This window comes from Triplophysa rosa, unplaced genomic scaffold, assembly GCF_024868665.1.
Source record: "Triplophysa rosa unplaced genomic scaffold, Trosa_1v2 scaffold228_ERROPOS557246, whole genome shotgun sequence".
NCBI classification, from domain to species: domain Eukaryota; kingdom Metazoa; phylum Chordata; class Actinopteri; order Cypriniformes; family Nemacheilidae; genus Triplophysa; species Triplophysa rosa.
This window is the reverse complement of record NW_026634244.1, coordinates 59613-72544: the sequence shown is the minus strand read 5'-3', so window position 1 is coordinate 72544 and position 12932 is coordinate 59613. Positions and strand designations below refer to the sequence as shown.

General features: G+C 37.7%; 1 protein-coding gene and 1 long non-coding RNA gene across 3 annotated transcripts in view; one reads left to right on the top strand and one right to left on the bottom strand.

The window, feature by feature from the left end:
• Positions 1 to 3483: 3483 nt before the first annotated feature.
• Positions 3484 to 12932, top strand: part of myo1b (myosin IB) — a 67073-nt gene continuing 57624 nt past the window's right edge. For both annotated transcript variants that reach the window (XM_057327405.1, XM_057327404.1), the window contains exon 1: positions 3484 to 3710. The gene's annotated coding sequence lies outside the window, so the exon portion shown is untranslated. The remainder of the gene's footprint in view (positions 3711 to 12932) is intronic.
• The window catches only part of LOC130550062 (uncharacterized), a 47261-nt gene continuing 39598 nt past the window's right edge, over positions 5270 to 12932 (bottom strand). Inside the window, exons 2-3 of the long non-coding RNA XR_008962335.1 lie at positions 7669 to 7757; positions 5270 to 5571 (exon numbers count right to left, since the gene is read on the bottom strand). This is a non-coding gene — a long non-coding RNA (uncharacterized LOC130550062). The remainder of the gene's footprint in view (positions 5572 to 7668; positions 7758 to 12932) is intronic.

The following is a 12932-nucleotide window of genomic DNA, read 5'->3' as shown; positions in this document are numbered from 1 at the left end:
TGGCAAACTAGCATTTGGCGCATTCTCGCCACCTACTGGGCTGGAGTGTGGCACGTTGATGTATAGTTAAACAGAGAGTTTAAGAAAAACAAAAATATGAATACGGATAATTAGGAATATATATATATATATCAACTATAGTAATAATATAGATAGATAGATAGATAGATAGATAGATAGATAGATAGATAGATAGATAGATAGATAGATAGATAGATAGATAGATAGATAGATCCCGGCACCTTCTATATTAAACAAATTTACCTTTCTTATAAAGTATACTGCTCTCTAAAGAGATTTTTAAGTACTACGTTATTTAATAGTGTTTTAAGTCTAAGGCTTTCTATTCCCGTACTTCTTAACTCTTCCAACTGTGACATCATTCAAATGTTTCTGGTGATCTGCAAAAACTGCAGTTCCCAGATTCATGTTTGCTGATTCTATGTAGGGAATGATTAAGAGCTGTGTGTACAAGACGAAGTCTAGTGATAATTGTATCTTCTCTTCTACAACCGAAATTCCCTCTTTCACCTCCCACTTCATTTCAAATGTGATATAGATGTCTTCCTTTACTCTCTGCATTCCAAAGATCTTGCCATTTCCCTTTAATTGCTGATCTGATTTTGGCCTTATAGCTTCATTTTTACTAAGCGGGATCTTCATTTCCATATGAGATGATTTCAGAGCATGCTTTGCAAACTGATCCACTTCCTCATTTCCTTCCACCCCAACACTGGTCCCCAAGAAACATATCTTACATCCTAACTTATTTACTCATACATAAAATTATTTCATATAAGATGTCTTGTCTCGATGATCTCCCACTAATAAGACTTGATAATGCAGAGAAAGAGTCTGAGCACATAACCACATTCTTTGGTCGAGCATCCTCCATCCACCTGATAGCTAGTAAAATGGCTACCATTGCTGTAGAATACACTCCTACACGATCAGAAACTCTTTTAAAATTTAAAAAATGTAGAATACAAATGTAGAATTTGGATCCATCAATGAAAACTTTGATCATATTTTTGTAATTTTGTTCAATATAGGCTACTGTTTAACCACTTCACACTTTGCTATTCCTCTTTTTTATCGTTAACCATTTCTTGCAAGCCAAGATCTACTTCTGGCAAAGTGAGCAGCCAAAGCGTGACACTACTACAGAGGGGCAAATTTCTATGTTTATAATTTCACATCATTGAGCAGCTGTGCAGTGGGCGGCTGCATATATGAAAAAAAATCACCTAACCCTAAAAAAATTCTAACAAAAGGTTTCTCAGCTGTTTTTTGTAGTATTAGGTGTCCTTAATAACATACTAAAAGTTTACCAAAGTTTGACCACTAGAAATGTATAATTTTCAAGATGGCGTCCAAGATGGGCAGGAAGCCCTTAAAATATCCTAACTCCTTCATTATTTGACCTAGCCAAGTAATCTTGGTGTCTAACCCTATGTTGTCTGGGTCTATGAATCCATTGGACTTGTCTAAATTACAAACTTATGGAATACATGATTTTGTGAGATTACTGTAAGGTTTTATCTTTGTTTGGGGTGAACCAGAGATGTAAACGATTTAGCCTGTCATGTAACTCCTACTCAGTACGTGTTTTTGGACACATTTTTTGCTTAAACACAGACTTGACATTCAATGTAAAAGTTATTGCACCCAAAAGTAGCTTAAATTGGAGTTGTATAACTTTGATCATAAACAACTGTGAATTAGCCCGAACAGAGGCCTGTGTATGAACCTTCTAAAATGGTCACTCATTTAAATTTGAATGAGCTGATGGAATAAACAATGCAAGTGTACAAAGAGGCGATGACATACACAACCAGGTGATTGAGACATCTGTCCAACAGCAAATGTCCACGAAAAGCTCTTTGCACTGACTTTCCAGTCATCATGTGCTGGACGGCATTTGATTCATAGACAACTTCCATAATGTTCCTGAGTCCTGTTCCTTCCATCAGTGTGCCTATTGCACCAAGTAGGTTCATAAAAGTATGAAAACCACTACTCTGTGGTGCATCCATGATCATCTCTGCTACTTTCCAGTACAGTGGCTGATCAAACGTAATAACGGGTGGAGCATTGTGTTTGATAGCCAGGTCACAAACAAAATCCAATGTGGACAAAATACACGTTTTGTCTCCAGAGTACAGGTCAATCATTGGAAAGCAGCAGAGATGATCATGGATGCACCACAGAGTAGTCCCCTTAAAAGCATAGTCTTAATGCTTGGAGGTTTTCATACTTCTATGAACCTACTTGGTGCAATAGGCACACTGATGGAAGGCATCATTAGGCACTATTTGCTGGTGGACAGATGCACAACTGCCTGCCGAACACAACGGTGCAGTTGCAGGGCATATGGACTACCATGCATGCCTGCTTGTGGACCATGTCAAGTTGGGAATTGTGAGAATCACTATAATCAACCTCTATGGGAGGAAGAGTGTGACGACTAATGGTAAATCTAGTGAAGGGCACAGTTCAAAAAAGTATAAAAAATAAACCAGAATAAGAGGAAACAACTGAAGAAAATAGAAAAAGTTATGTATAAATAAGAATAGTATTAAAAATATATAAAAACAAAAGGCAAAAAATAGCATTATAAAAAATATATGAAAAAATAAAACACAAAAAAATAAAAGGGGTTAGCGGAACTGAGCCTTCACGTGGCAGCCCTGTTTTGACAAATTTTACAGTACCACAGTTCTAATGAATTTATTCTTTATTGGAATCAAAAGAATGGTTATGAACCACAGAAACCACCAACACTAGGCAAAACGATATGAGAAAGGAGAAATATGCAATTACTTAAGGGAAATTGTACTTATTTTTCGCATAAATATGCTTGTAACCAATTGCTTTAATATATAGTTGGACTTGTAATCACTTATCTATCATGCAAATGAGAGAGAGAGAGAGAGAGAGAGAGAGAGAGAGAGAGAGAGAGAGAGAGAGAGAGAGAGAGAGAGAGAGAGAGAGAGAGAGAGAGAAGATCAGCAGATATTTACATACACTTTCTGTACCCATTCGTTCTTTAAACCAGCTTCCTTTTCAGTTTCCGGATAGAGGGGCACCTTATATTTTTTATTTCAGACAAAACATAGTAATTACACTAATTATACTTGGCAGGTCTCCATACCCTTACCTCATAATGTGGGTTAACAGCTATCAGATGATGCATGCGAAAATATGTAAATGTATTTGTTATTCTGCTTATTCAGTGCAGGAATAAATAAAAAAGCAAAGGGTACATTCATACCCGCGTGTGTGTTAAACTAGCAACATAGATGCAATTTCATCAAGACGGCGCATGATGGCAGTGGTAGGCTACATATTTTTGTGTTTACGTGCTTGCGCGTGTGTTAAACTAGCACATGTAGCAAGCTAACATGAATGTAATTTTATCAAGACGACGCAAGATGGCAGTGTTATATATTTTTTTATTTATGTTCACAAAGAGTTGTGGATTTCTTTAGGGGTTGGAGAAGATGGGCGTTCTTTTGGGATAAAATGATTATCACAGTGAGACTGCGGTCACCACTCCCTGTGCTCATAGAGGAGTTATGGTCTAGTCTCACGTAATGAGAGACGCGTTCAGACACTTACAGGATAAGACAAAAACACAGAGAAGGGGACACAGGACTCGCCTAATCTCCAAGAGTGGATTGAAAGACATTTTTCTTCAAAGTGCTGAGGCAAGTTCCGCCTGCATCTACTTAAAGTGGATTTTTCTTTTAAGATGAAAGAAATGTTGTATTGTAGATGCTGTAATGACCATTCGTGCCTAACGTAACAGTTCAGTTTACCGTCCGTCCATTTATTTAGTGGAATAAGAAATGGAAATGGAAGGTGCCCTTTAAATTTGAATCCGTTAATGGAAAACACTACATTTTTTATTGTTTGGACGACATTTAAAATAAACAAACTTTAAACCGCATGGCGCTGCATTTTCAGATATTCTGATTTACAATGTGAGCTGGAAGTTGATGGTAAAAGTATACCGGGCAAGAAAAAGAAGGTTAAATAGTTTTATTTTGGGGTTTATTGCCAAGCAACGTGGTCATTGGTCTTAATGACAAGAAGGATAAGGAGCACGACAATATATTTAATAAATATGATCCTAAGAAACTAAATCCTGCTAACTTTAAACTGGTTGCATTTACGCTACTTTTTAAACTTTTGTTTGTTAAGGAAAATATCACTATGGACTAATACTCAGACAGCTCCCGAGGTCGTGAATCAGTGGCTGTTTCTCAATTTGCGTTCTTGTGTACACTTCGGCTTGTTCGATTTGATGCGGCGCCGCAAGATCCGATAGGAGGATGACATCAAAGTACCGCGAGAGCGTTTCGAAACCAAACTTTTATAGTTTTTCTAATCGCTCTCGCGGTACTTTGGTGTCACCCACCTGTCAGATCTTGCGGCGCCACATCAAGTCGAACAAGCCTCTTCCCTGCTTTCGATTTCTCCTACTTATACTAGCCCTAATAGTAGGTACTTTTGAGTGCATGGCAAAATAGATTACACAAACTGGGACATACTAAAAGGAAGTGGCCGTTGTTGCCTAGACAATACTGTGGCCAATAACTGTCATACACATCAAAATACAGCACTTCTTTCCATTAAGGTATTTATTCATTCATAATTCCGTATGTAAAGTTTATGTATACTTACATTTGTTAATTTAGTGACATCAGTTACATAATTTGTTAATGCAGTGGAGCATCACTAAACTCCGCCTACTCGTGGCGAGTTGTGGGTAACATCAGCCGTCAAGAGTGTGCATCATTCTGCACCCCAGCCAACATTTTTTTGTGGGGCCAATGTAGGCCCCATATGGGCTTGAGGCATGGGCCCCAAGTGGGTTTGTCCACGGGTTCCATGTCGGCCCTATGTGAATTAGCCCATATGAATCCTACGTAGAATCTGAGTGGGGCCCATGTGGGCAACATGCATAAACCCCATATTGGTCCCACCTTATAAAACCCATGTGGATTAAACCAAGACCCTGTATGTTTAATGGAGGAGCCCTGCATAGTGTATACTTGAGTGGTTCTAGATTATGTTTTTTGAGGTTTCCTACCTGGACAGTACAATTTTTGTTATTGCTAAATTGTAATTGACCTTTCCCATTCTTATGCTCTACCAAATACAATGCAATTTTTACTGATTAAATGATAACTGCAGCATTTGGATGTTGCTGTCTTAGATGTTAGTCTTCAAAATGAATAATCTACTACTTTATATTTGCATGTACATCATAAACATAATAGGTGCATTCTGAAAATGAAAAACACATGGATTTTCAATATCAAATTTATTATAATTTTCTGATCCTTAACACAGAATATTTAACTGAACCTTAAAAACAGTCTTAAATGTTAAATTCATTAAAAATAGTTTGATAGATTTCAGATTAGAAAGGGTACTTTAAACCCAACTGAACAAAAAATATTTTAAACGCTTAAACTGCTGACAGTCTGATGTTTTGTGCCAGACTGCGTTAAGGGCTCTTTTTCCACCCCTGTCTCGTGCTCCAGTGGTTTCAGTCCACACCTGTACCAGAAGAACACAAATACAGTTATTTGATATGTCCAGCATCACATAGTTTACAGCACAAATGAGTACTCTACATGCTATCAATTTTAATGTCAAACAATTCAAAAATGCATCACCTCACAATAACAGATTTATTAGTTGACAAGTACAGTATATACTATATACTCTTATGCAGTGGCGTAACTTTGTTTTGAAAAGTGGTGGGGACAAAGACGACACAAACAATACTTTAATAAATTGTTTCTGTAAGAACTCGTTGGGAATATTCATGGACGTCACAAGCGCGAAACATGTAGGTGACTCCTCCAGAAAACAGTATAAAAACTGCGCCGCTGTATCGACGGATTCAGTGGTGTGACGTAAGTGCGGAAGACGCATGATAAATAATATTGACACTGCCGTGAAGCAGGTTCGAATCCGCTCAACTCACTATTCTAAATTTTCACATCACATATCAGATCTGCTTCCATTTGTTTTTAAACTATATCATGTTTTCATCAATAGATCATTTAAAGCATGTTGTGCTTTATTATATGTAAGGATGGTGTTGCCGTACGTAAATAAACATATTAATTTGTGATGAAACAAAAACTACTGAAACGAATGTGTTTTCCCCATGTTAAAAATTTGGTGTTTGACACAGATTACCTGTTGGTGGGTCAAGGATTGAGACGTTTGGGAACCCCCTGCTAATCAGGACAAACATTCAAGTATACAGGGGAAACAGATGGAAAATAATATCTTTAAAAAAATCTTATTTTCACTAATTACTACGGGCATTGCCTGATAGGCTACAAATATACAACAAACTTTCTAAATTTTGTTTTGAACTCATGAAACTACAAAGTTGTGACTTTTTCCATTTATTGGAGTTTTCTATCAAGTATCAAAATGTAATTAATCTTGCAATAGACGATAGCAACCGCATGTCGAGAACAATAAGGACGAATATATAGCATCAAAGTGCAATTAAGCGCAAAATGTTTGGTACATGTATGACTTGAACAGCCATTTTCAAATATTTTCATCATTTTATTAAAAATAAATACCTTTACAATCTGATATGTGTCCCGAACCCACGACGACATGAAGTAGGTAACACATGCTTTACGCTCTACGCCACCGGAGCAATTATTTCTTGTCCTTTCTTACATTTTGTCTATTCCAATCTGAAATGATGGGCGGAGTTAGTATAAATAGCCTCTGCTTACAAAGCAGGCTACTTGCATGGTAAATAGACACTCCGTATTTTTATTTCTTACAAAAGTGGTGGGACAAAATTGACTTTGGCCAAAAGATGGTGGGGACATGACCCACCCATCCACCCGCAAATTACGCCTATTGCTTGTGAACAATCTGTTATGTGTAGTCTGCATAATGAAGGCAGTTATGCTGCATCTATGTGCAGATCAATCATTTAACCCCCCGGGGGTCCGAGTGGGTTTTAAATCCTGGAGAAATTTTGTCATGTCCTGAGATTTGTGCTTTTTAGTAATGCACCCATATTTTAATACATTGTTATAAGTGGTGGGACATTTTCACGTCGTGCTGTCAATCACTCTCTGGTAACGTTACGCTGAGAACCCTCAAAGGCTTTTCATTTATAATTAGCACTACACGAACCAGAAATATCACACAAACAAAGCAAATACAACAAATCCGTGTTATATAATGTACATTGTCAGTAAAAAAACAAGGTTCTTGAAGAACACATTAACGTATTTAAAATGTAATGGGAACTAGCATTCTAGCACTAACGTTACACAGGCTGCAGACAACGATAGCGCGGGCTGCATAAATCTGGTCTCAGAACAGATTACAATTTATGTCCTAACGTTACATCGTTTCTGACATCAGCCTTTTGAGCTTTACACGTCTGAGGAATTAAAAAGAATGGCATTAAATGGTTAAATATCGTAAATTAGTGTCACTCGTCATAGGCTGTGGTAAAGTCAATTCAATTTTACCTCAGGTGGAAAAATGGCAGGTACACGCAGGCTTACAAAATGCAAAAGAAAATGACGGTCAAAACAGGGTTCCCGGTGCTTGATAACACAGATAACAAAAACACGCTTAAGAAAATATGAATTTTACCTTCTTATTTTTGATTATTTCCAGTCCCGACTCGATAAACTTGCTGCTCGGTGGAGTTGCCAGCGCGCCACTGCTCTGCCAAAGATATCCTTCCGCCGATATAGAAACTCCTCTGTAGTTTGATTTATTTATTTGATTTAAATCATAGCTGTCATTGAAACATTAAACATTTTCAACAAAAGAATATTTAATTATGTGTCATAAGACAAATCTACCAAAACTCAGGAGAACTACTTTGTCAAGTGGAACAAAGTGTTCTCGGTCAGGGGTGTGCTCGACTCCATGCATCACCTGCGCAAAGCAATCGGGTTATGACATCAAGATACCGCGACATCGTTTCTAGGCAAGTGCTTCCTGATTGATCTCGCGGTAGTGTGACGTAGCCAGTCGGTCTGCGCAGCTAAGTACGAAGTCGAAAGTATCTATCAAATTGAGCAAGAGCGTCGCTTGTGAGACTCATGTAAATTGACCTGAATTTCTGCATTTATCTATCGTGGTTGATTTTCATACAGTTAGGACAGTGAAAGGAAGAAAATACTTATACAGGCCTATTGAATGAATTAACAAAAATATTCCAGAAACTCCATTTGCATTAAATACATAAAAAAATCAGCCTAAATATCAGAGATATTTGTATGTTTAAAAGGATTATCAACCAAATATAAGAACTTTAAAAAGTTCAAATGCATAATGTATTTTAAGCATGAAATCATATGCCCACTTAGAGCCCATGAAGGTCTCATATGGGCAAAGCTATGTGGGACCCATATTGGTATCCCACACGGGGCCCATATGTTTTTCCCACCTTAAACCTATACCCATGTGGAGCCCATATCGCCCAGATAAAACCCATATGGGGCCCACATACAAATGTTCAAATGTACGCATTTAAAGGAGTTCAAAGGCATAATATGTATTTTAAGCATAAAATCCGTGTGCCCACATGCAGCCCGTAAAGGTCCCATAAGGGCAAACCTATATGGGACCCACATTTGTAATCCCACATGGGGCCCATATATTTTGCCCTTTTTTATCCCATGCCCATGTGGAGCCCATGTCGCCCAGATATAACCCACATGGGGCCCACATACCAATGTTGGCTGGGACATCGAATTTCTACTGGAAGGAGTAGACCATCCGGGAATCTTTGGAATATTATTTTCAACATACTACGATTTGGGACATACTAATTCTACTTTTGAATACTATTAGGACACGTAGGCTGCGTCCAAATACCCCCACTTGCGGTCTTTGCACTTGACCACTTGACTACTTTCATGACGTATTTCCTGTTTTTGGCCCTAGTGTTCTAGTGTGCGTGAAGATCCCAAGTGAGCATGTAGTATTTCTAACCCGATGGGACACACTTAGCTATGGGAGGCAAGTCCTGCCAAATTTAAATAAATAAATTAAACGATGAAAATGAAAACCAGATTAGCAATTTCATTATACACAACTGCGTGCACAATATGTGCCAAAATGAAAAATAAAATGAAATTATTTTATTTTCATTTTCATTTTTACACTGACAATGCGTTGTCCCTGTCAAATTGAAAAAGAAAATGCAATTGGTGATTTGACATTTCATTTTCACTAAAATCTCGAGGCAAGACTGCCAATTTGAAAATGAAAAGGCAAATGTGAAAAATAAATTGTAAAAACATTTTTTACAAAGGTTTTATTAATGTTCACGCAATAATACTGACACAATTCAAATTAAAATGTAAACTTTGATTTTCATTTTATTTTATTTTCTCTTCTCTTTTATTTCATTTTCGTTTTCATTTTCTTTTTCTTGTTCACGTCATGCAAATTACATGTTAATTAGTGGGTGTGGACGAGCGTCTGCATTACTGGGAACGCCCACAAAAAACGTCATATCCGTTTATTCGAACGAACGTGTGTAGACCTTGTCAGGCGCTTGGCCTTAGCGTTTGTAATGATGACGATGACTGTGCCTGGTGCAATACCGAAAATTGTTGTGTGGTGTTCTGCATCTCTGATAAGTTAACAGACGAACAAACTAAAGCATTGGAGAGCCCGTATCTCTAGCGTGCCCTGAAACATGCCGGAGCGCGATTGTCCCCACTCCGCCGCTGACCTGCTCTTACACTGTACATTACCATCCGCACCCGAGCACGCTATCATCATTACACTGTGACTGCTTTTAAGAAAACATAAACAAAGCGATCTTTCTCAGCACAATAGAATCCATCGTAATGTTCGGTTTGAGGTTGATAAGGTGTGTTTAACCTCACGCGCGCTGTGCGCAGACCAATTCGCTTATGGTATCACAAGAGCGGCTCATATGTGTTTAAATCAGCCCCGCGTACTTCATTCATTATGATTATGAGCCAATCGTTATACAAGTCTGCACTATGTTATGAATGCATGTTTTAAATGATGCGCCTGTTTAAATTCCTTGAAGTTCAGCTGTCATACAAAAAACATCTAATACGCACAACACTTATAAGTGCATGGTTGTCACCGCGCCGTGACAAAACCTCGATGATTAATAGTGTGTAGGTATTAGATGTTTTTTGGGATGACAGCTGAACTTCAAGGAATTTAAACAGGCGCATCATTTAAAACATGCATTCATAACATAGTGCAGCACTTTGTATAACGATTGGCTCATAATCATAATGAATGAAGTACGCGGGGCTGATTTAAACACATATGAGCCGCTCTTGTGATACCATAAGCGAATTGGTCTGCGCACTGCGCGCGTGAGGTTAAACACATCTTATCAACCTCAAACCGAACATTACGATGGATTCTATTGTGCTGAGAAAGATCGCTTTGTTTATGTTTTCTTAAAAGCAGTCACAGTGTAATGATGATAGCGTGCTCGGGTGCGGATGGTAATGTACAGTGTAAGAGCAGGTCAGCGGCGGAGTGGGGACAATCGCGCTCCGGCATGTTTCAGGGCACGCTAGAGATACGGGCTCTCCAATGCTTTAGATTGTTCGTCTGTTAACTTATCAGAGATGCAGAACACCACACAACAATTTTCGGTATTGCACCAGGCACAGTCATCGTCATCATTACAAAACGCTAAGGCCAAGCGCCTGACAAGGTCTACACCCGTTCGTTCGAATAAATGGATATGACGTTTTATGTGGGCGTTCCCAGTAATGCAGACGCTCGTCCACACCCACTAATTAACATGTAATTTGCATGACTGTGAACAAGAAAAAGAAAATGAAAACGAAAATGAAATAAAAGAGAAGAGAAAATAAAGTAAAATGAAAATCAAAGTTTACATTTTAATTTGAATTGTGTCAGTATTATTGCGTGAACATTAATAAAACCTTTGTAAAAATGTTTTTACAATTTATTTTTCACATTTGCCTTTTCATTTTCAAATTGGCAGTCTTGCCTCGAGATTTTAGTGAAAATGCAATGTCAAATCACCAATTGCATTTTCTTTTTCAATTTGACAGGGACAACGCATTGTCAGTGTAAAAATGAAAATAAAATAATTTCATTTTATTTTTCATTTTGGCACATATTGTGCACGCAGTTGTGTATAGTGAAATTGCTAATCTGGTTTTCATTTTCATCGTTTAATTTATTTATTTAAATTTGGCAGGATTTGCCTCCCATAGCCCTCTACAGGAGGCACAAATAAAACACGTTCAGGGATAGCCCAAAATACATCAGTCAATACTTACTTAAAACTTATGTAACCTTGTTTCGCTTTACAGTTTTGTCTTGTGGGGGGGTCTACTTTTCTTATTGATATACCTGCTCACTACACATTTGTTTTTCCACCCTCTACAGAAAACAGCTGCGGTCTCAAGAGACTGAAATACCACATATTACCAAGAAATGTTTTAGTGCCACGTATACTTTGCAAATGTTAGGACTGACTGCATATTTGTTTTAAATCCCTGCATCATATCTATGTACTGTTCGTGCTGCTGTAACATCCTTACATTGACATTTAATATAATAGTACAACAATTTAATATGGCAAATATCTCCCTCACCAGAAAAACTGTATTGTTTTGAAAGCAAATCATCAAGTTAATTACCTGATAAATCCAGAAAGCTCTTTCTATTAATCATGCACATTGCACATCAAGTCACTACCCTAATGGTGATTTGCTTGTCAAAAGAATAGTCAAATAAGACTTCACACAGGATGTCACAAAGTCGCAACATATTAATCAAATAAAAGAGCCAAAGAACAGTCCTCTACTGCCATCTTGTGGTTGTAATAGACGTGTATGAAAAAAGCCATTTAAATGAATGATATTTCACCTTTTTGACTGTTATGAAGGCATACCTCTTCCGATGAGCATCACATTTAGCATGCTTGTTTTGTGTCATAAGATGTATAATAGTACTTAATGGCAAGTCAGTTGGATGATTTGTTAATGTGTAGCGAGCTTTCAGGTACATGTTTGAAGTTAATATAATAAAGGACCATGTTATGTTCACACAAATTAAAAAGTTCAACATGTTTTTGATAATTATTGATCTAGAGAGTCCAGAGAATTGTCCTGTGGTGGGAAATGTGAAATTGATTGAAAAACCTAGGACTAGTTTACAAAAGTATGTTTTTAACATCATCACGGATAACTCACGAATCGTTCGATCGACATCAATGGTTTAAGAGGCAAAGTTGTTCGAAATTAGGAGAGCTATCATATGATGTCAATTGTTTGTGTAAATATCAAATATCACGTAATAATCGTATAGGCAACAAGACGCGTCAATTTTGCCATTTTTACTGTTATAGCACCATCTAGTGTCCAAACGCCGCGGGCTTTTGTAGGTCACCTCGGAGTGATGGTATACACAAATATTCCAAGCCCCATGATAATATGTTAAGCCGTTCTCGAGTTATGGCCATTTTAATGTGATAGGCTCCGCCCATTTTACATTTTTGCACCCCCAAGCGAATGTGAAAAGAAATTTCAACTTTTTTTCCATAATTATTTACAATCACTCTCCAAAGAAGTCATTTGCATTGGTTTGGTTCCGATCGGTCGAAAAACCTAGGACTAGTTCGCGAAAGTAGGTTTTAACATAATCGCCAATAACTCACGAACCGTTCGATCGACAGAAGTGAATTCCAGAGGCAAAGTTGTTCAGAATGAGCAGGTCTATCATATGATGTAAATAGTTTGGGTATATGTCAAATGTCACATGATACACAATTGTTTATGCACTCTAAAAGTGTTATTTCGCCCCCTGGTGGCCGAATGAGTTCACATTTGTTACAGACCTTCAAGACCACGCGTAGAATAAGC